This window comes from Anas platyrhynchos, chromosome 13, assembly GCF_047663525.1.
Source record: "Anas platyrhynchos isolate ZD024472 breed Pekin duck chromosome 13, IASCAAS_PekinDuck_T2T, whole genome shotgun sequence".
Taxonomy (NCBI): domain Eukaryota; kingdom Metazoa; phylum Chordata; class Aves; order Anseriformes; family Anatidae; genus Anas; species Anas platyrhynchos.
In genome coordinates, this window is record NC_092599.1 from 4,297,652 (window position 1) to 4,321,940 (window position 24,289).

The 24,289-nt window shown below is 50.7% G+C and overlaps 1 long non-coding RNA gene across 8 annotated transcripts in view; it reads left to right on the top strand.

Moving 5' to 3' along the window:
- The window catches only part of LOC113845059 (uncharacterized), a 78,716-nt gene that overhangs the window by 19,521 nt on the left and 34,906 nt on the right, over positions 1-24,289 (top strand). The window lies entirely within an intron of this gene.

The window sequence follows — 24,289 nt, forward strand, 5'->3', positions numbered from 1 at the left end:
CCTGCGTTTTCATTTTATTTGGGGAGAAACTCAGCAAATGCCTTAAATCTGAAGACACTATTGTGTGCGCAGCCTGTTCTCAGGGCTACAAAGAATGGCAGGCCTGTGAGCACGAAATTTTTATCATACAACCAGAGGGTTTAGGAGCAGTAACAGCTCTGTGCTGCGTGCCTGTCCGCAGTGCAGCGTGAGCATCCCACGAATGTTTCTCACCCAGATGCAGCCTCTCTGTGCCACGAATGTTCCCCAGAGCCCTGGGGAGGAGAGGCATGGGTCTGCATCATGGGCTTGGGGAGAATGGGTGCTGACAGCCTGATTTCTGCATCCGGCCAACGGCCCCTTCCCACGCCGTGCCAAGCCTTGGCTCTCTGCTTTCTCAGCCCTTCCGCACAGAAGTGGTGACATCCAGAGAAGCTCTAATGGGGAACAGCATTTGTAGGAGATCGTCAGGGAAAAGATGAAACTCCAGGACTGAGTAGGAGCCTAGTTCCCTTATTGCAAAAGGTATTTTCTGATTTAGGTGATAGTCAGTAGGCCTTCACTGTTTAATTAAAGCGCTTTGTGAGGCAAATGGTGCAGAGAACATGAAGCCTGGGAGAGGTGTGGGTAAGGGATGCTTGGTGGTGTCCATGTGGTTTTAACATCTGACTGTCTTCCTTCGTGGGAGTAAGTGAGGCAGGAAGGTCCAGTCCTGGGAGCAAACTGGGCTCTTTCTGTAGCTCCTCTGTGGGTGGGGAGGCTTGGAAGGGGAGGAGTGGGTGGGAAGCAGCATCACCAGCCAGCTGGAGAAGCCAAAGGCGGTCCTGCTGCTCCTACCGGTGCAGCGGTAAGCTCAGGCGAGGCTGTGTTGTCTTCAAATATTGATGTGTGTGACCTCCAGACAGCGTTTCAGAAGTGTACACTGATGCTCTTCATGTTTCATTAAAATCCCGGGAAGCTTTGTCACTACCTTCTATAGGAAAGGTGATACGCCAAGATTGGTGCTTGAAGAACTTTTCAGTAGCAGCACTACAAAACAAATGTGTGGCTGTGTATATACGTATATATATTTAAAACTCCAACTATTGCAATAATCAGTCTTGCTTTAGAGGAGGTTTCTTTGGTGATCTTATCTTTCCACATTTGAAAAACGTAACTTAGTGCAGATTAATTCTGAGTTTACTTTTTGTAGTGCCTGCTATAATTTCTGCAGTTCTCCAAAGAGACTTGGCCCCTTGGATTACACGCCTTCTTGGGTATAAGTTTAATTCTTCAAACTTCTAAGATTGCTACTAACTTTGTCTGGTAAATGGTTTTGGTCCAGATGTAAAACTGAGAAAAGGAGAGCCTACATACAGGAAGATAAACCCTCATAAGAGCTTTGTCCCAAAGCTGAACCAGATTATCTGGCTTCCATTTTCAGCCCGTGTTTGGGACCTAGGTGAATATAGTAATGCGGGTAATTAGTGTGTACTAGGCAAGGAGGATCATTTGACACTAAGCTTTTACATTAAGATTGCAGGAAGCGTGCCTGGACTCTCAGCATGAATGTGATCAGATCCATATGAGGACAGGGATATCAAATTCCCCAGCTTCCCGCAAAAATGTTGTGATTAATCATGCTGAGAGTTGCAATTAGACCAAATAAAAGCAGCATGTTAAAGGAGCAAAGAAGGAGGTGATGTGAGTGTTATTAATGAGCAGGAGTTTTTGGCTTTGTAGTGTTTTTCAGCAGCGCTTGCCTGAAATGTGTCAAACAAATAGAAGCGAGATAAATGTAGAATCAGCTGGCTGCCCGTTACCCACGAGGATTTAAAATGAGGGTTGGGGAGAGGAAGAAAGATCATAATTACCCAAAGGAAAAGGGCTAAATCCATGGAGTGAAATAGTTATTACCGTTAATTGTGGCCATCATTGCACAGATGTGGGAGGCAGTGCCATGTGAAGCTTCACATGCACACCGTACTGGAGAACTGGTTGATGGGGATGAGCGTTTAAGACCAGCTAAAAAGGAGATGGGTCCATCAGGTTCCCTCTGAGCACTTGTCCCTGTACAGACCTGTAGGAAGTGAGGAGACTGGAGAACCTCCATTAATTGGAAGAACCACGCTGGCAAAAAAAAATATCCCGTGCTGAGCTTGGCCATTATTCATCTACCCTTGGAGCTCTTCCATCAGCAGAATGATGCATTGCTGATTGTGATCTACTGTAAGCTTAATTAAGCTATCATACAACACCTTTTCTGAGGCTTGCCTGAACTTTGACGGGAACACTTAATCTGGCTTTCTCTTCTTCTTCTTCCGTTGGTTATAATCTTTTCAGTGGGTGGGTTTTATGTTGGTCCTTTGCAGTAAGTTTTTTTATGGTTATACAGCTTTCCTTATCTGTTTTTGTGCTGCATGCTTGCAGAGATTTATGGGCTGAAGTATTAGATGCAGAGCAGGAAAGGGGGAAATGGAGCTAAAGGTATTAAAATCCTGGAATTCAGGCACTGAAGGAATTAAGTCTTTTAAAGAAATGAGAGGAAAACCTGAACTAGAACCAGTAAGTGAAATCCCTGAGCTCTGGCCTCTGAAAAAGAACAGACTGGGACTGCAGTTCAGGCCCTGCAGCTCATGCTGAGGAAATAAAGAGACTGACAGGGAACTATGAGAGATCTGCGTGCTGTTTGCTGACAGCTACAGCTCTACCTGTGTTTATAGATTTGGGTTTTGAAGGGTGCAGTGATAGCTGTGGGACCCAGTGGTACACACAGAGCCCGGCACATCCCCTGGTGCTACTGGCAGTGCTGTGTCAGCAGGCCATGCCTCTGCTCCATGGCTTTAGGCCACAAAGTCCTGTAATTGCTTCTGGCTCCGGGCACTTGCAAATAAACAAGGCAGGTCTTTTGGGATGAGCTGTGCCCCCACCTCAGCTGCGGTTCAGGGCTGGCTCTGGGAAGCGCCTGGCCTGCTTTTATATCCCTGCTTCATCAGCCGGGTGAGCAGCTTCCTCCTGCTTCCCTGGCCTCAAGGTCAGGTTGGCTGTTCTCAGTCTAATGGGGTTTTTGTCATATTTATTAGGTGTTTGTGGATACCTTGCCAGTCAGCCTTTGAAGCTGTCCTCTCCCGTACCTGTGTCTTGTTCATTCATCTGCCCAGTTATTGGCTGTATTTGAGTATTATGTGGATCAGAATGGTGTAGTTATTAATTTAGGCTTTGGGATTTTTCACAGGGCTTTAACTTAGTGCAGAACACTGAAGGAAGCAAGGCCTGGGTGTGCTGGCTCATGGCCCCTTCCCAGCCAGGCTGAATTGACAGAAGTCTTTTAGCTACAGAGACCAAATCCGTGTGCTCATCTCCTGCCACGAACGTGGGGCTCTGAGCTGTAAAGCCTGGGCTTCAGCTCTTAGCTGAAGTAGGCCAACAGCTGTCATCCTCTTTATTTCAGTTATTCAAAGCTCTCCCAAGTCCTCACTATTTGGCGTTTTGTTGCAGCGATCCTATCCCGTGCTATCTGAGCCATTGCTGCTCCTCCCATCCCCTGGCATAGCCCACGATGTGCTCTGCTGGTTACCTCTGGGGCCAAGTTACCTCTCTCATCAAGTCCTGCGTGTCTGCCTATTAACGACTCTTCCTTCTGCTTAGGTGCAGCCACTTACCTGCTTAAAAGCCTCCAAAACGCTCATTTCAACCAAAACAATGTTAATCCGGAGCAGATGCCTAAGTGCATCGTAGAGAAAATTGCTCATGACTATAGACCTGTCATCGCTCCGCTCACAGGCACGTTTTCGCTTGCTCATGTGGTGACCACCTGCCGCTGGTGGTAACGTGCTGAGGGCCTCACGGCCGGAGCCCAACCTCTGCCTTTGTTCCCCACCAGGGAGATTTCTTCCCATTTCTGGAGCCTTGCTTGTTTGTAGAGGCTGTACGAGCCCATCTCCCCAAACGTCTTTGTCTGAATGTCGATGTAGGTCCAACGCACTCCTTGCTGCCTAATCACAGAATCACAGAATTGTCTAGGTTGGAAGAGACCTCAAGATCATCGAGTCCAACCTAAGGGTGGATTAGGGTGAGGTTTTGTCAGCTCTGTGCCCAGCAACGCTCGCTGGCTGCCCTACAGCCTCACCTAAGGAGAGGCAGTCAGCCGCACCTTGGCTGGCCTGACTCCTGGCCCTGAAGGAGCTGGCGGTTCTTGTGCAGAGCTGGGGACCACACATCTCCCTTCACGTTCAGCCTCTAACACGGGCCTTCCTCGTGTGCACAGCTCCCAGGATTTCACCCGGTGTCAAGGAACAGCCTCCAAGACAGGTGGGACAGCACAGTGCCCAATATAACAGCACGGGAACAGCTCTCGAAAGGTGCACGCAGTCCTCCAGGGCTGGGAACAGATGAGACATGTTGAGAGCTGCTTTTTACAAAAGGAGTTAGCTTTTTTGTTCTTGTAAGTCAAGGGAAAGGCCCTGAGTTTTTAATCAATATATTGGTTTTCAGTGGAGGCCCCTCAGGAAAGTGGTACACGCTGTCCCCAGGCACTGCTCGGCTCTCTGTACTAAGGGGGTTGCCGTCTCAGTGCTGATTTGGTTTTGATTCTTTCAGAGAAGAAAAAAATATAAAAGATAAAAAACAGAAAATAAAGACTCTAGATAAAAACTCCCTTTTCCTGGTATCTTGTCAATATTTGTTGAATTCAGGGAGAAAACTGAGTACAAAAGTAATTCTTGGGACCATAAGAGACCGCTCCACTGGAGGCTCCATGTTGGAGTTACTGCAGCCAAAGTTTTGCCATCCTGTGGCTTTAGTCCTGGAGGGGCTCTGTCCGTCCTTGGCAGGTGTATGCAACCCTGAGAAGGCAGGGAGCAGGGTTTGGCTAGTCGCATCTGATTTAATTTACCTCTGCTGGACCAGCCCATACATCTGGTATGAGCCGTCCCACCCTGTGCCACTCCTCAGCAGGCTCTCAGCCCGGCTCCTGGTGCTGTGCCAGCAGGAACCCGGTGCTGTGCTTGGGTCCGTGACCTCCTGCTTCCTCTGGGAAGCTGTGGGCTGCTTCAAGGAGCCGTGAGAGGCAGTGTGGTGATGGAAGCCTATTGCTGGGAAATTCAGCAGCCTCTGCTGGAAAAACTGTCAGTGCCCACAAAATTGCAAAGAGGTCAAAACCCACCTCTAAGCGTAACTTCATTCTTAATTCACCAGTGATAAATTTGGCTCCCTCAGACAAGCCAGCGTGGATCTTGAGTATGTTCAGTCATCTTTGTTTTTTAAAACAAATAAAAAAACACTTTATGCTCATTTGGGGCAGAATCTTATTACGCCATCCTCTGCAGTTTTCCGATACAGCATGCCTGGGACCCCAGGTGCATCTCCCAGACAAGTGCAGCCCCTCTGCTGGGAAATGACAGATGGTATTTGAATGCAGGATAGAAAAAAATGCAATTGTGAAAGTAATCAGGCATGTTTCTTACCTGGGCAGCAGGCTCTGCTGTGGTTCTCTGCTCCTGGGTTTTCTCCCAAGCTCTGAGCTTGGTCAGCATCACTTTCCAGCCCTCTCCTTTGCACGAATTTCCAGCCCTGTTGGCTCCATTTCTGCCCTTACAGTTTCAAATGATCAGAGGTTCTATTCGCAGCAGCCTTGATTTTCTGTCCCATCGTATGGGAGAAATTTAAGACATCTCTAGTGGACTTTGTTTATTTATTCTGCACTTTGGCCAGCAGGGAAACTGCCTGTGCTGTGGTGTGAATTACAGTAAAATAAATAAATGCACTAATTGCTGCTTCTTTACGTTGGAAAGGATTCTCACTTATGAAAACATCCCCGTAGGTGTAGAAAAAAGATGCATAAGGGCCAGAGCAGGCGAATCGGCTGTCTGTCCTAATGAGCCATTAGCAAAGGCTGGTTTTAAAACAATAAATTACTGAGCCCCAATGAAGTTCTTGTGTTGGCTTCAGCACGCTTTAGGGTAAAGCTCGTGATGTTCATCTTTGTACAAGCACAGGAGCGGCGGTGAAACTGTGTGCAGAGAAATGGAGGAGCAGCAAAGCGAGGCCGAGGTAGATGAAGTTGATGCTGTGAAGGAATTCGCGCCCGCCAGAGCTGCGTGCAGGGCTGCAGCCACGTTATGCAGCACCGCCCGAGCCAGGAAATCGACACAAAAAGAAATGATGGTGTGTGTGTGGGGGAATGCTAATCGCCATCTTTCATATAAATGTGTTAATGGTTTAGTGTTTCCAAAAATGTGGGGGGGGGCGGATTAAAATAGAAACCACAGCCAAGTTTAAAACGAGCTCTTGGCTGGGGAACAGACAGTAGTGCCTGTCCTTGTGCTGCGCCGGGGGGAAGGTGCGGGTGTGCTGCTGGGGCAGCGGGATGGGGATGGGTGTAGGGTTTGTGCAAGGGGCGTTCTGCTGGCTGTTTGGGGACCTCGGCCCTCCTGCTTTGTGGGAACAGCGCTCTGCATAAGCAAAAAGTAACACGTACCGAAGCATGCGGGTGTTGCCATGGAAATTGGGAGTTGTTAGTGAGAGCAGGAAAAACATGAATGATCTGAAAAACCATGGGTTGTTACAGCTTCCTACCCTCTGCTATGCATAAAAAACCCCACTGAGATAGTTTAATGACTGGCTGGCAATCAGCTGTGCGTGCATGCTGCAGCTGGTGCTGTGTAGGGAAGCAGGTACCTGCTCGCACCATGCTATCGGGACGCGTGTCACCCACGCTCTCCATCACAGCATTGGTCCTCAGGCATCAGCTGGGGAAACTTTGGGCTGGGAATGGGGTGCCCAGAATCAGCGTGCTGGGCATGGACATCTCAGTAGAGGAGTCAGAGCAGCGTGAGACCACCCCCAGCAGCAGGGTGCTCAAGATGCTCACCTTTAACCCACCCCGATGGCTTTATTATCCCAGTGCTGGAGGCAGGGAGCAGGATGCAGCTGGAGCTCTGGGGGAACCCCTCCTGGTCCCAGCACCTGGGGGGACCCAGGGTGAGCAGGAAAGTCTGAGAAATCTGCTCCAAAACTGATCAGATGGGAGCTGAGCTTAAATGGGCGCAACGATGTATGGAAGTAAAATGGTATTTTGGAACCGTGAGTTTAAATATATATATATGGATAAGGAAGGCAGGAGGCCTGCGTTGGAAATGCCAGCACGCTTGCTGCTTCCAAGGGTTTATTTTAAAGTCAAGATGCTGGAAACGCTGCTCAGCATGTTTCCCAGGAGCTGGAGAGCCTCCTGGAAGCGCTACGGCCGTGTTTACTGAGACGGGTCCCGCTGGAGGCTGTTTGGGAGCTGCTGGCAGCTCCAGGGGTTTTATCTCCAGTAGCTTGGTGACCGACTGTGCCAAGTGCCCCAGAAGGACCAGGCCTGCAGCTTGGACCAAGCCTGTGGCTCTGCAGAGACGTGCTGTGCGGCGGGGAAGGAAATTGAATTTTCTTCTAAGGACGCTTCTGCGTTCTGTGATCCCGCTGTAGGTTTCAGTGGGCTCTTGGAAACAAACCAACCGACCCCCAGCCATCGAGGCATTGTTCTTCCTGGTAAAAAGGGAAAGGCGAGGATGTGATCAGGGGATTTGGCACAGGATGACCCAGTAGGGTGAGCAGGGCAGGGCTGACCCTGCTGCAGGCTCTGTGAGGCTCTGGCTGCGGGGCCAGCGGTGGCCTCGCGTGTCGCACGGAGGCTCTGCGGGTTGGACACGGCTGTGGGGAAGGAGCTGATCCTCCCCCCGTGCTGCTGAGATATTTTTGGTATTGCTGTGATTAACTTTCTACTGTTGGCCTCCACCTGTGAGCGTATAAACTAGAGCTGTCCGTTTATGAGAGGTCTCAGAGCATCATCTTACAAGGAGGGGAAGAATTTTCATTTATAATCCATGCGCCCTATTCAGCGATGGGCTGTTCCCCCCCTCCCACTGCCCATAGACCTCTAAGTGAACAAACAAATGTCTGGAAATACAGGCAATTTAGCTCGGAAGAGATATCATCAGCGTGGTTCAGAGGTTAATGGGCATGGAGGATTTATAACAAACCAGGCCTATAAAAAAAAAAAAAAAGAAAAGAAAAAGAAAAAAAGGGGGGGGGGGGAGAGTAATCTAGTTGACATCTATTGTTCTTTGTGTAGCAGCTCATCTGTATTCTATCTGGTGGAGGGCATTACAAAGGGAATTTAAAAACGTGTGCACACATGCACACACATCTCCCTCTGTACATACATGTGCACACATAAACTGAAATATAACGAGGGAAAAAGCCCCTGTAAGTTTGAACCAACAACAGCAATCCATATATCTTTACTCGCTGCCAACATCCAAGCACTGAACTCTCAAGGAGCCTGGATCCCTGCCATCATCTGTCCGTGTCTGATCTCTTTGGTAAATACGACGGCTGCCAAGAATGAGGCAAACGAAAAGCGCTCGCAGATTAGAAAGAAACACATGGCAGCCACTGACCTGCTGAAATCATAAAATACATCATGAAGTAAGAAAAGAGGGGAAACAAATCATCCTCTCAGGGACTGCCCATCTGCTCGCATAAAGCCGCAATCATTATTGCAAATAAATACATTCAGACTGGAGAAGTCTGGGAATAATTTAGGGGGGGCTATTTCTTTCTTTCTTTTTTTTTTTTTTTTTTTTTTTTTGAACCCTCTGGAAATTTTCCTACATAAACACAGTGATATCATGATATCATCAGCCAAAAATAGATATCTATCAACTGTACCCTTTTTAATTATGTAAGGAGCGAGTCTTTATTTTATAGGTGTAATTAAGGAAAGAAATTACTTCCAAGGCAGGATGGGGCCGTGGCGTTGGAAGCGAAGCCCTGTGAAAATGGAAGGTCCATGTTTTTTCAATGAAGGCTGGATGTAGCAGTATTTACTTCATCTGAAAAGCTCTGCAGAGTGAATAGTGTCTGTGTTTTTGCTGTGAAATGAAGGGATAAGGGGGAATGGCTTATATTAGATAACTTCATACACAGCAAGCTTTGCTTTTTTTTTTTGCTTGGTGTCCCATAGGGATTTATCCAGGTATTAAATTCAGTGCAAAGACCCAAGTTGGGTTGGATTTTTTTCAATTTCAGGCTTACCGGATTAAATTTGACTCTTCAGAGCCTGCTAAGAGGCCTGAGTAGTACCAAGCCTTCCTAAAGCCCGGAATTAAGAGGTGAAGGAGGGAGGGCTGGTTCACGCACGGGAGGAGAGGGCTGACAGCAGGAGCTACTTTAAGAAGTTTATCGTCTCCTTTTCTTCATTGTTTTCTTTTCCCTCGCTCTTTTCCACCAAACTGTGCTGGAAACCTTCGCAGCAGGGGTTATCCTGTATTTTATAGCCCTCGGCTTCTCCGGGAGACAAAGGTGCAGTTGTGAGGCGCTTGGTAACTCGCTCTGCTGGGGAGATTTGCTGTAATACATGGGAGCGAAACTCCAGCGCACGGTGCATGTCGGACAGGGCTGTGGCTGTGCTCAGCCTGCCGAGGGGCACACACAGCACCGAGCTGCTTTCTTGGGGTGAGAGGAAGGCCCTCGGGTGCAGGACTGCCTGTGAAGTCTCATTGGGGAACGTGCCCCGTGCCTCCCATCTCCCACGTGAGGTATCCCCGCAGAGCTCGTCAAAATCAGAGAAATGCCTTTTGTGTGTAATGGGTCATGCACGTTGCTTATGAAGTGGGTCTAAGTGTTTCTGAAGGAGCAAAGCAGGTTTTCAAACACACCAAAATGAGCAGAAAAAGGTGATTGTATGGATTTATTCCCTCTCATTTGGATGTGCAGATGAGTTTGCTGCCTGGGTACCTCTCAGCTCTCTCAGACCCATGGGTGCATCCATCTGTATATAGTCACAAAATCAAGGGGTCCGATGCTGGACTTGGGGCACATGGAAGCCCTTGTGTCATGGCTGGTTGTCCCTGGTTATCTCGGATCAGTTCTCTGCCTGGTGCTCACAGGCACTGTGTGAGTCCTGCCCTGTCGGAGTGGATCTGTTGCAGTCGGGAGCAGCCTGCAGCCACGTGTCCGTCATGGTGCGCAGCCACCTCCTAGCTGCAAACCAAGCTATTTGTGGTGGCTTCCTTTGGGTAGGGGATCACTTGTCTGGAGTTGTTTAAGCTAGGAGAAAATAAACCAACAAACCAGCCTGAACAGGCATTTGGGTGACACAGCACAAACCTTAGTGCTCAGCACCAGACCTGTGCGCTTTTAACCCTCTGCTCAATGTAGTGTTTTGCCATAAATGATCAAAACTGCCAGCTCTGACTGTGTTTTACCATCCAGTGATATTAAAAACTAAGATTTTAAGAGGTTATGTTGCTGGCTCTTCAGCAACATCACTGGAAAGCCACGGGAAAGCTGTGCCACTGGCTCCGGGGCAGGATCTGTCTGGATGCACCCATACATCCTTTCCCCTGCAGCAGGGATGGGACGGAGCCGGAGACATATCTAAAGCCTCAGGGACCAAAAACCACCACAAACTCATAGCCTTCATTTTGGGGCTTCGAGAGTTAACCAAGGAAGGCTTTGCTAATTTAGCAGAGTCAGGAAGAAAATAAGGAAAAATCCCCCAGCTCGGAAGGCAGGCAGGCTGGCTGCGTGACCCCTATTTTCTGGGAAAGCCAGCAGGGTAGTTGGATCTTGTCACGATGTGTTAATATATAGGTTCCTCCCCTATATCTCAAACTGAAGATTTCATGCCTGGTGCCAAGCAACTCTAAAAGCAGAGGGTTTTCCTGTCCCTGTGTGCTGCTGCTCTTGTTATGTTGCCATGCCTCTAAAACTGCATCAGATTCCTGGCTTTCTGGCTTCTCTGAATTTATTTTTAATATTGCTTGTCTTTTTGCTCCTCTGCTTTGTACATAGATTCCTCAGGGAGTCGTTTCTGTGGGTAAATCCCAACGCAGACCGCGGTGTCCTAGGCTGCAGCGTGGTACCTGCTTGATTATAAACACAGACAGCATTTTGAGCAATCCCCTGAGCATTTATTAGCACGTATTATTTCCCTTGGATTTATGAGTACCTTTACACACTTTGCAGTGGTTTTTTGATCTTTTAATTCTCAGCTTTTCTCAAGCTTTAAGTTAACACAAGAAATTGGACCTTTGCTTAACCCTTTGTCTCCCACTGGCAAAGAAAGCCGGTGCTCCTGTGCTCTCCTCCTTCCTCCTGTCCTGCAGGGCTGGGATTTCTGGCTGGGTTTTTTAGTAGATGGCTCCCTACCAGTGCTTATTGGTTTGTGGTGTGGCAGAAATTTCAGTTTTCTCCTTTACTTACTTCATGCCAAAATTTCTATCCTTAGTGACAATAGGAATCCAGATATATAACATGGGCTGCAACATGTCATCTTCAGAAAATACGGATCCAGCCTATTTATCATATTTTTAGTTTCCTCTTTATGGATCCCAGGGGGTGCTCTGTTTTGTTTTCTTTTGCTTTTTTGTCTCCGTTCCAAGAACAGTGATGAAATGACATAACTTATCTTTCTTATTCCCTCAAGATACCGTGTTTGCATGCTTGCTGTGCTACAAAAGCTGAAGCTCCTCGTTCCCTCGGGGAACGTTGTCTCCCACTTGCTCGAGCCTTTGTGGGACCGCGTGCCAAACGGCACCACCTGAAACGCTCAGCTCGTGTGCAGGCACACGGGGGCTGTGCTCCTGCTGATGTTTCCCCCACAAAACCTGTACCTCCTTGTAGGAAACCCCATGGCAGATTTCCCTCTTTTGCCTCCCAAGGCATCATCTGGCGCTAATGATGGGGTGTGGGTGTGCGTAAGGACTGCAGCAGATCACCAATTTCATTTACGGTGTGGGCTCTGCAGCAAACTGGGGGCAGCAAGCTTTGGTCCAAGCTTTGGCAGCACGGTTGGAGGCACCACCATTGCCCATTTTCCATACTGTGTGTAAGGATGCTGGCTTTGGGGTGTTTTTTTTTTTTCCCCCCCCTAAAATGATGATGAAGTTACTTGAGGCTGCTAACCTGAATTTTCAGGTGATGCTAGGCAGTTATTTAACTGGCGTTGCTGAAATGGTTGCTAGGATGGCTGTGCCTGGGGACAGGCTTCTTGCTGATAATGAACCAAACACAGTCACTCCGGGGCTCCCTGGCTTGTTGCAGCGGTGCCCCCACCCCGTGGCACTGCAGGCAGAGCTGAGGTGAGCTGATATTGCACAGTTTTGGCCCAAAGTGGGGGCCGTGGCCAGGTTTCGGAGCAGCACACCACAGGTGTGAACCCGTGGGGACAGAAACGCGCCAAGGCAGGGTGCAAGAATTTGTTGAAAACCAAACCAGATCCTGTGTCTGTTTTCTCCCTCACCTCTTGCAGCCCGTCCGGATGGCTGAAAGGAAAGCTGATCACATGCCAGATCACATGCTGATGAACCATGTTGGGCTGTTAGGGAAATTATTGCATTATAAAGCATAACATTGGCAAGGCTTTTCTTCTTTAATAGTGCGTCCTGGGGAAACGATGCATCTCTCCTCAATCGAAAGCGACTGCTTGCCTCGAGCCCCCGGCTATGGAGGCACGTTCCCGTCCCCATATGGTTGTGATTGGGGATGAGCGCGGGCCAGAAACGCAGAGCTGCGTTGTCCTCCCGTCTCCATGTGGGGCTGGAGCCGGGCCCTTCCCTCCTCTCTGTGGGAAAGGAGGCGACCTCACTCTGCTCAGGAATTGCGCTGACGTTGAGCCCAGGCGGTGGGTTCGTGAGGACGTGATGAAGCAGCCCGGGGTTATTGGGAGAGAACAGTTTGCACGTGGACGCACGGGTGTCCCATGGCACCCGGGGCTGCAGGAGAAGTTTGAAACTTCTTTAGGGGAAGTTTGTCACTCCGAAAAGAAAGTCAGGCTCTGCTGGGGCCATGCCTGTGCCATTTCCAGCCAAGTGGAGCACGGGACCAATGCCACCTATTGCAATGGCTTTAGCAGATGCCCACAAAAGCAGGATCCAGCCCCAGCTCCTGCTGCAGCACAAGACAAGCCCCAGGGAGACAAGGAGAGGGGAACGGGCTGCCCCACTGCCTCCACCTGGGACAGAGCCTGGATCTAGCTCTTTGGGGACACGAGCTTTGCAGTGCTGTAAAAGGCCATTTTTAAAACATCCCATCCCAATTAGGGCTTTGGGCAGGTGTGAAGACCCCTAGCACAGACCTGGAGCATCTGCGTAGCGCTCCTGGGTCTGCCGGCACGGACCACCTGTCCCTTTCCATCGAACTTTATTCTTTGCTTACATTTTCCTAAACGCCTTGGGCAAACAAATGTAATTCTCGTAATGAAAAATGCATATATTGTTGTTAAATGGCTCCTGCTGTCACTGCGTGGCTGCCTTCCCCTCGGTCAGGGCTCGCTAACAGCCCGGGCGCCGCACATGTGCCGCATCCATCATCTGTCACCAGCGTGCACCGAGGCGTGCGAGGAGCCCAGCACTAACTCTATTTCCTAGCAACTGGAGGAAACCATTACACACCACTATTTTTCCTCTGTCAGCAGGATTGCTCCAATTTATGTAACCCACCAAATGTGTGTTATCACCACAACAAACCGTATATTCCGAGGCGTTATTTACAGCCCCGTAATCGCCGAGCTGCAGTCCCGGTGCCTAACGCCGCCTCGCTTGGGACCGCAGTTGGTCGGAAACCTGGTACAAGTGTAGTGAAGTGCTTCTTTGACAATGGCACCGACTGCTTAATTATTGAGGAAGATGGCAAGCGGCGTGTCGCATGCTGAAGTCTGGAAAAAATAACAAAACCCGAGTGCTGCTGAAGCCGTCTCAGTTTGCAGGCGAGGAGGGAGCTGTACCTGTGAGTAGCTGGGTGGGCCGTGCTGAAAGGGACTGCTGGCAGTAATCAGCTCTCACAAATGACAAAGCTGGAAGCATGGAGGGGGAAATTCATCCTGGGGAATGTCTAATGGGAGCAAAACCACTGCGTGATGCCGTGGGATGGGCTCTGCCATGATGGAGCAGTGAGGCTGGCATCACCACGGGGCCTTCTTGAAGTTCCTGAGACGTTGCCGAGTTCCCTCCCTGCAGGAGGCAGCTCCTGGGCTCTGTCTCCAGGCTCTGTCCCCTGGTCACCCTGGTCCTGCCAGGCAGCCCCTCTGCAGGGCTGGAGTTCACCTGGGTGCCAGCTGCCAGCGAGGAGCTCTGATCCAATTAACTTTTCGGGAAGAAAAAGGGCTTCTGGCTCTTTGGCGCATCTGCAAATCGCAAGAAGCAAATGATTCAATCAGCAGCTGAATATCAAGCAACCTCAGTGAGTGGCTTCTGCATCACCAGCCCGTTTAACAGCAGATTGAGCTGCAGATTAGTGAGACATTAGAGCACAGTGTGATGCATCACGGCGTAAATGGGAAGGCTGAAATCAGCACAAGTTTCCTGGAGAGCTGCTTTATTTTCCTGTAATGCCAAGCCCATTATAGTCCAAAGGTTCTTAAATAACTCTTCTTACAATAGATAATAATACAGACTATGGCAGAAAATTAAAGAATACAAAAGAAGGCAGAGCTGCGATGAGGGAAACACCATTTGCAGAGGCTTCAATAGACTTAGGAGAGCAGTGCAGCATGAGAGCCCTCACAAATCCATACGGGCTCATTACAGGGGTGCTGCAGTGGTCGAATCCAGAGCCGGGTGCCCACGGGACCCCTGCTCAGACCAAACACCCTCGTTGTGCCCTACGTCTCCTGCCCAGTGCGAGGCCATGCACCTCGTGTGGCTGAAACCATCCCCACAGAGCCTGCACGGTGACTGCGATGGCGATGATGTAGCAGGAGCAAATACCACATCAGTTTTAGGTCTGAGCCCACAGACGAGGGCTTGTGTCAGCCTGACCACAGCCCCGTGCTCGCCGCCTGCCGCCAGCCCCCGCGCTTTGGGGTTTTGGCAGTGATGCAGAAGCCGCTGGGGCTCAGCGTGATGGATGTGTCACCTTCGGGATGCATAAAGGCATCCGTTGCGTCAGTTAAACAGGAGCGTGGAGGGCTGCGGAGTTTTTGTTTGCTCATTTGTTAGCTATTCAACTCAAAATAGTGGAGCCTATTTACACATGTAGCTTATTATTTGCAAGTAGGCAGCATGATGCATAATGCAGCCTCCTGGTTAGAGCAGAGCATCGTGACAATGATAAACAAGCCTGGGAATGGAAGGTAGTGCTTATTTTTCTTGGCTGAAGCTGCTCCCGATTGAGGCAGTGGCTCTGCCAGCTGAAAGAGAGGCGAAGTGCCGAAACCACCGGCATAGGTGTTTCTTCTGGGGCTTCAAAGGGCTGCTTACCCGGCTCTGCTGGTGCTGTGGGTTTATCCCGTGCTGGCTGTGACAAGCTGGTGTGCACGGGTGGCTGTGCTGGGTTCAGGCAGCTGACCCCACAGGCTGGGGTACGGCAGCTGGAGCCGGAGCTCCTCGCTCGGCGCTCAGCAGCCCTCGCCCTTACAGTGCTCGCTTCACTGGTGTCGGGTCCCGGGTTGGCAAAGCCAGCAGCTTAAAAATATCTCGGCAGGACAAAAACAGCCAGGGGTTATTTTTAGCCCGCAGCATTTCCCTGTGTGATTCACCATGTGGCCTGTGTGCGGCTGAATCAGCCCTGGCGAGGATGTGACGCGGGGAGAGGACGGGATGGGGATGGTGCGGGGGCTGCTCCCTTCCCCCGTCAGGAAGCCCTGGTGCAATGAGCCCTTTTAGCCCCAGCAGTGAGGCTGGTGTAAGAAAGCCCTTTTTTCTCTGTTTTTCTCACCCGTGAGCCCTGGACGCTGATGCCAGGGCCAGGAGTGAGGAGGGGTGAGTGGTTGCAGCAGAGCCCCGTGCTGCAGGTCCCCCCGCATCTCCCCGTGCCTCTGCAGGAGGCCTGGCATAGGGAGCAGAGTGGATTAACTGGCATAAGGAGCAGCACGGATTAACTGGCTGAAGCAGCAGGTCTGAGCTCTCTGGGGTCTCCAGGAAGCAGGGAACAAGTGTGTGAGCAGTGTAGCCTTGGGCATGGTGCAGAGCTCTGGGCTGGCACCTCCTCAGGAGCTGGGTGCACAGCCATCGCCTTGGGGGATGGAAATTAAGCCTTAAGCCCACGCAGACGGGGGAATCGCAGCCTGTCCAGCCAAAACACAGTCATGTTATTGTAGCTAAAGGCGAAACTCAGCTGGGCTGCAGCTGAGCCTTGGTGGCTTTGTGATGTGGCATTGGGGTTTTGCTCGGGGGCTGCTGTTGAAGCAGGGAAGTGAATTGCTTTGGTGGCTGTCAGGAGGCTGAGCCTCTGGATTTGTGTTGGTTTCCTCCAGGGAGTTTCAGCCCCTGCAGGAATTTCCTACACTCGTGTTTGGAGCTAGCACTGGTCCAGCCAGGGATGAATCACCCTCATGGCTTAGCAAAGCATCACACCACCAGCGTTAGGATCCCTCGTACCCTCGTGAAACTGCAGGGCATCTTCTCTAGTCGGAGCAAGGCAGAAGGCATGAGGCAAGCTGGGCAATTTCAGGGCTCTGGCAGGAACCTTGAGCAGGACACTCAGACCCTGCTGTCAAACGGGACGGCCATGACAAGAAGTGCCTGGTGTTCTTACACAGACTTTGAATTAAAAACATGTTCAGCATCAGCTCTGCGCTGAGCTCAGTCCTTCAGGCACACACCAGGACTTGAGGAGTTTTTGCATCTCCTCTAACCCCCAGACTAAATCAGACTGCTTTGGCAAAACACATTTTGTAAGCTCTCTGGGGTGTTTTGGTGTTTTTTGGAGGCTTTTTAAACTTCTCCTTACAAAGTCCAGGTGCCAGGAGCAGACTGGGTGCTGAAGAAAGGAGGGGGCTCCTCCACGCCCGCAGTGTTTTCCACTCGGTGTTGTTTTACACTGAGCAATTTCAGCGTGTAACAGCATTACCAGGGCTCGGGGTTTGTTGAAACAGTTGCAGCAAATTAAACCTGCTCGGGGCTGTGCGAGTGTGTGCGTGCTTGGAGCGAGCGCAGGACCTGCCACCCTCTTGGGCTGCGCTCCAGCCCCTGGGAGCTGGCGGCTGTTGGACGTGTTCCCTGCAGGATTTGTTTCCCTCTATTTACAGCTCAGCCACCCTCTGGCTCCCCCCAGTTTTTGCGGGCACGGCTCGGTTGCTGGCAGCGTGATGGCAGGCGTGGGCAGGGGGGTGCTCTCCCACCTGTTCTGCTTTGCATCCCCCTCCAGCGAGGGATTTGCGCGCAGCGGTTCTGGGAACAATCGCGTTTTAAATGAGGGTAATCAGGCTGGCTCGCTGCGAGAGCCAGAAAATAAAGCAGGAACTGCAGAGCGTGCTGCAATTCCACCTGTGGTCGGTCGTGCTTGTGTTTCTGGGGCAAAGATTTGCAGAAACAGGACAGCTCGTTCCTTACAAGAGATGGGCGTTAATCGCATCCTTTCTCCTCCCACAAGCTCAGAACGACCTGGAGTCCCCCCAAGGACTTTCACAAGCTTTTCCAAGGAGGAAAGGATCAGTGAGACAAAGTTTGCTGCAAGTAGCACACATATTTTGAAGTGTTTCCATCTTGCACCGATACCCATCTGTGTATTTCTGTGTAAGCATCTTCAGTTCTAAGCTCTGATGTGCTAAAATATGTCCTAGACAGTTTTGATGAGACATCACTCCTAGATATGCATGTTAATGATAGGCTGGCTGCCCAAACTGCTTCAGCATGCCCCAAAGTGAGCAGTGAAGAGGGTGCACAACCAGGATGTAGAAAAGCATCTCCCCAGGGGCCGTCAGTATGGAGCTGCATCTTGCAGCTGAGCTGCTCTTCCCGTCTGTGCAGGACACTAATGCAAAAACTGCTCTCTTTACTGCACTTTTCCCCAATATGACCTTTTTTAAAGAAATCCTGCGTTATTATCTTTCATTCTGGATTTTTGTTTTACTAGTCTCAGGTGGCCAGCACACTTGAGAGTGGTTCCCTTAAAACAAATCGCTCGTGTGCTGTCTGTGTGGTGCTGTGATGTACCCATCCCCGCAGCCAGGTTTGCTCCTGCTGCCCCTTCCCTGCCAGGCTTGCAGGAGAGCAGTGGGCTGGATGTAGGCAATAAGGACCAGACCTCCACCTTCGACAGCTACTTCATCAGGAAAAGCTTTGCCCAGCATCCCAAATGATCCAGAAACAGCAGTAAAAGCATTCCGATTCAATCTGTTTCCGTGCAGGTATGATGGGCAAGAGCCCAGATCTCTGAGGATATTGAGGGTCCTGAACACACTGGGGAGGATCTGGGTCCATATATCTGACCAGCAGCACTTTTTAGGAAAAAAAAACAGACCACCACAGCAGCTAGTTGTTAAATAAGGAAATGAATTTCCATGCAACCTGTGGTCTCTGCTGTGCCTGCATCCCTCACAGTGCTTCTGCCTTTAAATGTCACGCAGGTGCCATGCAGACTTTCTGCAGCCGAGCATCTGTCGAAGCTGTTGATCAGTAGGTGCATATTGCTGGTGCTGTCTGTCCTCTGCCAATTGAAGGTGTTTTGTTGGTGTTTTACCGTGGTGCTCGTTCTGTGCTGTAAGGGAGGGGTGGAGCACGGTGCAGGATGAGCTGGTGGGGTTTGGCTGTGAAGGGCAGCAGCTGATGCTGTGCAAAGTGTTAAGGGTGTACCCAGGATGCTCGTATGTGTGCTTATTGTCAGTGAATAATTTCCATCATCTTCCTCGTTTGGGTGTTTTCCTCTGCTCTGTTGCTCCCCCCTACTTTCAGAAATGAGTTGTTTATTGAACAGCAACGCTTGTATCCCTGCCTTGCAGAGGAGATGTGATTTAACCAGCTGGTGCGGTTCTGGCTGGGCTGAAAGCTGGCTGGGAGCGGGACAGCCCTTGCAGGGACGGCTGGCGTGGGCTGGGGGCAGGATCAGGCCCCCGTGCATCCCAGTGTGATGGGGACGTGAGAGGAGGGAGCAGGCACAGCAAGGGAAACGGGCACTGAAAAGTCCTGGGCTCCTCCTGGGCACCAGTGATGGCTCCAGCAGATAATTCCTGTCCAACCCTGAGTTAGCCTTGCCACGGCATCTCTCAGCCTCTGCTGGTGTCGCTGCTGTTATCAATTAATAAGTGGCCTGCGAAGCACAGGGAGCCAGTCGGTGTTTTGGTGGAGTTGGGCTGCGAAACTCTTCTTTATTTCCATGGAAACCACTCCCAGTGCTTGGAGAGGCTCCGTTCCCAGAGAGCGGGGCTGCGGGGACGAGAAGGCAGCGCGAGACAGCGCCGCGGGGCGAGCAGGGTCCCTGCAGGCGGTGTCCTCCCAGCCCTGTGGGTCCCACACAGCTCCTGGGGAGATCTTTGCTGCTGAAGGGTTTTTGCAGCAGCTTGAGCTGAAACGACACGAGCAGGGCTTGGGGAGCCTCCCGGCTGCCAGGGGCAGGCTCAGGGAGGACGCACGTTGTCGTCGTGGTGCTTTGTGCCCTTCCCTCTGAAGGCTCACCGAAGCACATGCATTGACACGGGCTCCATACGCAATTTGCTGCCAAATGAAGTGCAGCCACCTCTTGGGTGGACCTGAACGCCTCAGAGCTGGGAGCAAAAAAATAATGATGTTGGCACGTGGGAGTGCAGGGAAGCTGGAGGTGGAAGCGAGCCAAACTGCAGGGCAGGAGCATCTCGCTGCAGAGAGCAGCACAGCTCCCCCAGCTGCTGCCACCCTTGTATTTAAGGGGAAACAAGGGATTTGCTTTGTGAATCCTGTGTTTCCCTCGATTGCTGCTCCTTTCTATTTACCTCTCCACCTTCAGGAAATCTCCTGGTGGTCGGGAGGAAATTTCTGCCCACCGAGACCTTCTCTCACCCCAACTCGCAGCCTGGGGACCCTGCTGAGCTGTGGGTTTTCAGAGAGTCACCCACAGCCCTGCTCACAGCCTCTGTGTGTGCAAGAGCCTTGCCAGCACTGGTTGGCTCTGTGCTGAGCTACCGATCATCATTCATACGGAAACATCCAGAGTTAGAGGCTGTGGAGTACGTGGGTACAGCACTTCAGCTGTAATTAAACAAGGGAGCCACAGCCTCATGTCCTCACATCAGCATGACAGGCTGAGGAAGCCCAGCCCGCTAATGGCAGTGGTGAACGAGCCTCAGACGAGAGGGGAAGAGAGGGGAAGGAGCCTCGAAGCTGGCAGAGCCCAAGCCACAAAGCTTTGCTGCTCCTCCTTGCCCCAGCTGAAGGGCCCAGAGGGGCTGAAGGAAAGGAGCCCCGAGCCTGGGGGCCGCTGGTGGGCCACGGAGATGTCCCGGGTCCCCTCTGGGCACACCACTGCCATTCAAGGGTCCTTGATAAATGTAGAAAAACAGGATTAGCTTGATGAAATCATAATGGAGTTTTTTTTTTTTTTTCCACTGAGAAGAATAAAAAAAATGAGTCTTGTATCAGATCAAAAGTGACATTTGACCCAAAACAAAGTTTTTTCGTAATTTTCTTCTTAATTTACCTTTCCATTAAAGGCTTTTAAAATTCAGTTTCATCATAAAATGTGATTTGACTTAAAAATAAGCAATTTAGGTTTAAAAAAATCCTGATTGTGTGTCTGTTTCCACAATCAGCTATTCCACAACTTAGCGAGGGCATTTCAGCAGTCTGGACTGAATGCAAATTTGCGAATAGCTTCAGCTCCTCTCCCTCCCTGAACGCACCATTTAGTGCTACCATGTCTCAGCCCTCCCTAACGAGACCGAGACTATGAGAAATTTCAGATCTGGATGTCCAGGGCTCAGTCACAAGGGAGGGTTTTCTATTTTTTGTGCTTTGCCGTACTCGCAGCCCAGCCTGGCACCACGACGCCAGCCACGAGAAGGTTTGGAGGTGGAGCTGGGGGTGGTTGTGGCAGCCCCAAGGTGCTCAGTCCTGCCCGTGGGGACCACTTCTTGCTCATGAGGACCTTTGGTGATGAGCACAGGGTGGCTGCAGTGAGGCTGTGCTGGTGTCTCAGCTGGCTGCACACTCAGCTTGTAATCATGGATGTAACACGTCGGAGCAGAGCTTCACCCGGGCCCACTGTGCTGCCCTGGATCTGAAGAGCAGATCAGATTACTGCCAGACTCGTGAGCAGAAAGGGGAATTATCCACACGTTTCCGTGGGAAAAATCTGTGCCGGGTCTTTACCCCGTGAGTCCCAGCCTACTGCTATCGGCGAGCCAACGAGTGAATGCAGGAAGCCAGGGGCTCGTGCTTGTGCGCATACCAACATCCACATGATGTTTTAATAATGCATAGATGGGAGCGTTCTGTTTTTAATAACAAAAAAGCTGTGAGTCACTCGTCCATGACAGAGACTAGTGATTTGCAAAATTGCACACAGCCTCTCGAAGCGTGTGACCCCCTACAAGCGTCCCAGGCCAAAGTCGGTTGTGCTGGGTTTGTGCAGGGAAGTTACGCTGGGTGTTTGTTACTACTCTGGGCCTTTGAAGGAGAGCCTTAAACTTTAATGTTCAGGTGGTCTGCTCTCATAGAGGAGATAATGTTGATTAAGGGTTCAAGGAGTGAGCTCATTGAATGCTTCTGGGCAGTACCAGCATGGTAGCCCAGCTATCCACCTGCCCGAGGAGCAGCATCCCATTTTGGGATGCTTCGCTCAGGATCTCCAGCTCTCTCATGGGCGGCTTTCATTAGATGAGATTGAAATCAAGGGATATGATGAGGGAACATTATCTTCCCTTCTCCCCTCATAGCCCACACTCTTGCCCCGAGGGGCTGGGGACTTTGCACCTGCCTCTACGTGGCAAGGGACAGCCAGACGAAGCCATGGGACGGGCTGTGACAACGCGTTTGATCTGCAGGGGAGGCTTTCTGTTTGCACAGGGAAAATCTGTCCGTCATCGCTTCCTGCCAGTGGGGAAACCGCGCCTGTCAGACCTCGTTAGGGGAAAGTCTGCTCCCGGAGGTGGCTGTGCTGTATCTGTGCACTGCCACCCAAAAGGGAGCCCGCAGCCCTCTCCGAGCGCCGTCACGTTTGGGCTTCAATTTCCAGGCTGTGCCCTGTGAATCGCTCCTCATTCATAAGAGGCGAAGATGACGAGGCTAAAGGCAGTCAGCCTGGCTGTACGGTGGGGTTATTTTGCTCTGCTTGGGTTGCTCTCAGCCAAGGTCAGGTCCTCGGCTGGTTTACACTCAGCTGTGGCAGACCAGGGCTCTCCAGAAGTGCCAGGGAGGACGTGGCTCCGGCACGCCTGCTCCACGTGAGTGCTGGTGCAGTGATGTGCTGGCTAACGTGGGATGGCACAGAACCTGCTCCTGAGGCTAGGGTTGGAGGTAATAGATCTGGTGGAAAGTTGTGATTAAAAAATGCAATTCCTGTAAAAAGTTACTGGAACAACTGGCTGGGCACCCAGAGCTGAGCGGCACCACTTGTGTCACTTGGGGGATGTTATGGGACCATTGGGAAAAGACTAAATATGTTTATGAATAAGGTTCCCTGTGCTGTAAGGGATCAGTAGCTCATAGAGATGGCGAGGCCCTGCAAAACAAATACCCAATGTTTTGTGAAAGCTGACAACAGGAGAGCTTGTGTTTTCAAATGTGATCAACCCTCATCCTTCTTAGCCCCCCTGCCAGCGGGAAGCCTTCACAGCTCGTTTGGCATGAGAGAGCATTTTCCTTTGGCCACTTCCATGCAGCTGCCAGTGTCTTAAATTGTCCAGAAACAGCGGCTTCAAAGGAAACTTTGGAGTTTGCAGGCAGGGTTTGCAGCATGCTGCGCTGCTCAGCCTGGTGCTGGTGTCCTCAGGGCTCCTGTAAGAGGCACTCAGCAGCACGCCCCGACGGTGCCTTCCCCGAGACCACCGCTGCCTGGTTAGGCCAGAGCAACGTGCTTTTATCAGCTGGGTATCATCTTTCCAGGTTTGCTCCATTAATTGATATAATTAATGCTTATTTTATTCCAAGTGTCAAATTGCTTTGCTATGAAGCAGAGGAAAGCTCTTCACTCCAGAAAACAAGACAGTATATTTAATTGGTATTGAGCTGCAGCCGCTGCTAATGGATTTTAAAAATACAATAATCGAAAGGAATCGGCCTGACATGACACGGAGTTAAAATGTTCTGACATGTTATTATCCGGTGACCTGACCTGACATACTGTGCTGCTACGACTGCTTGTGTCATGAAATAATACGGAAACAAAATTAATAATTTTCAAGCAAACTAGCCACAGAGCAAGAATAATCATTTTGGAAAGGAATTCTCTAGCTCTCCTCGTTTCAGTTGTCAAAAGCCATTTTAGTTCTCGGCTCAGCAGCAGCAGCTGGGGTCAGCCCAGCAGAAGCTGTACCCTGGCTGTTTCTGGTCTCGTGCTTCACACCAGGTCCTCTTCCCACTGCACATGGCATTGTTGTGACTTGTCGTGACTTGTTAATGACTTGCTGGGCTGTGTCGTCTTCATGTGCCACCCCTGAACCTCGCAGGGAGCTGTTGCATTGCTGGGGGCATCGCCCGCTGCTCGGAAAGTGTGGCAGGCAGCGGATTGGGCTGGCATCCAGCCCCGGGATCAAGGAAGCCACATTTCCAGCTGTGTTTTTGGCCATCTATTAACTTGGTGAATGCCAAGCTCGGTTTAGTCTAGTGGTGGAAACAGAAGCGAATAACAAAATCCTCTTGCTGCTTGCATGTCGGTGTGCCCTGGCGTCCTCTCCTCTGAGCCTGGCATCATTATCCCAAGTTCAGTGTTTACAATCACTTATTTTGCTAACTTGGAGTAAGAAAAATGATTATTTTCCAGCTGGCTTTAACCCTTTGTTTCACTTTACCCCACCAGAGCAAGGTCCCAGTGGATGGGGGGAGTTTGATTGCGTTTGCTTGCCCTTCTCTGCAGAGGAAAGGACCCCAGAGCAGTGCTGGAAGCCAGAGGCTGCAGAGCTAATTTCCTCTTGGTGATTAGCCTCCTCAAGGCTTATTTTTATTTTTATTTTTTTTTGCAGCCCTCTTTATTGGGTTAAATATCACTCCCCAGCTACGTGTTACGAACCCTGTTGGTTTTTCTCCAAAGGTTTTCTTGAGGTTTTCCCAAGTCTCCTGCTGCCATCAGAAATGCCCCTCGTTGGGAGCAGGAGCTGAGCCCTGTCTTTGCAGGCAGCTGGATGAAAAGCCACGGAGGCAGCCTTGCAGTTGGTCTCCGATTTAGCAGGCGAGAGCCGTCAGCCTGGGAGCAGTGGCGCTGCCTGTGCCGAGCTTCGGCTCATGCTTGAACACTTCACTGAATCTGATGGACTTAAACATGTGCTAAGTGCTTTGCTGAGCCGGGTCTTTCTCCTGATTTATGCCAGGGTAGATTAAAGTAGAATCAGCCCCTTAAGTGGTCTGTGCCGTGTTGTCAGCAGGCCGGGGCACGGCGGCTGTGCTTGTGCTTTAATTTAAGGTCCCACCTACCTGTGTGGAGCTGATCAATCTCTGCA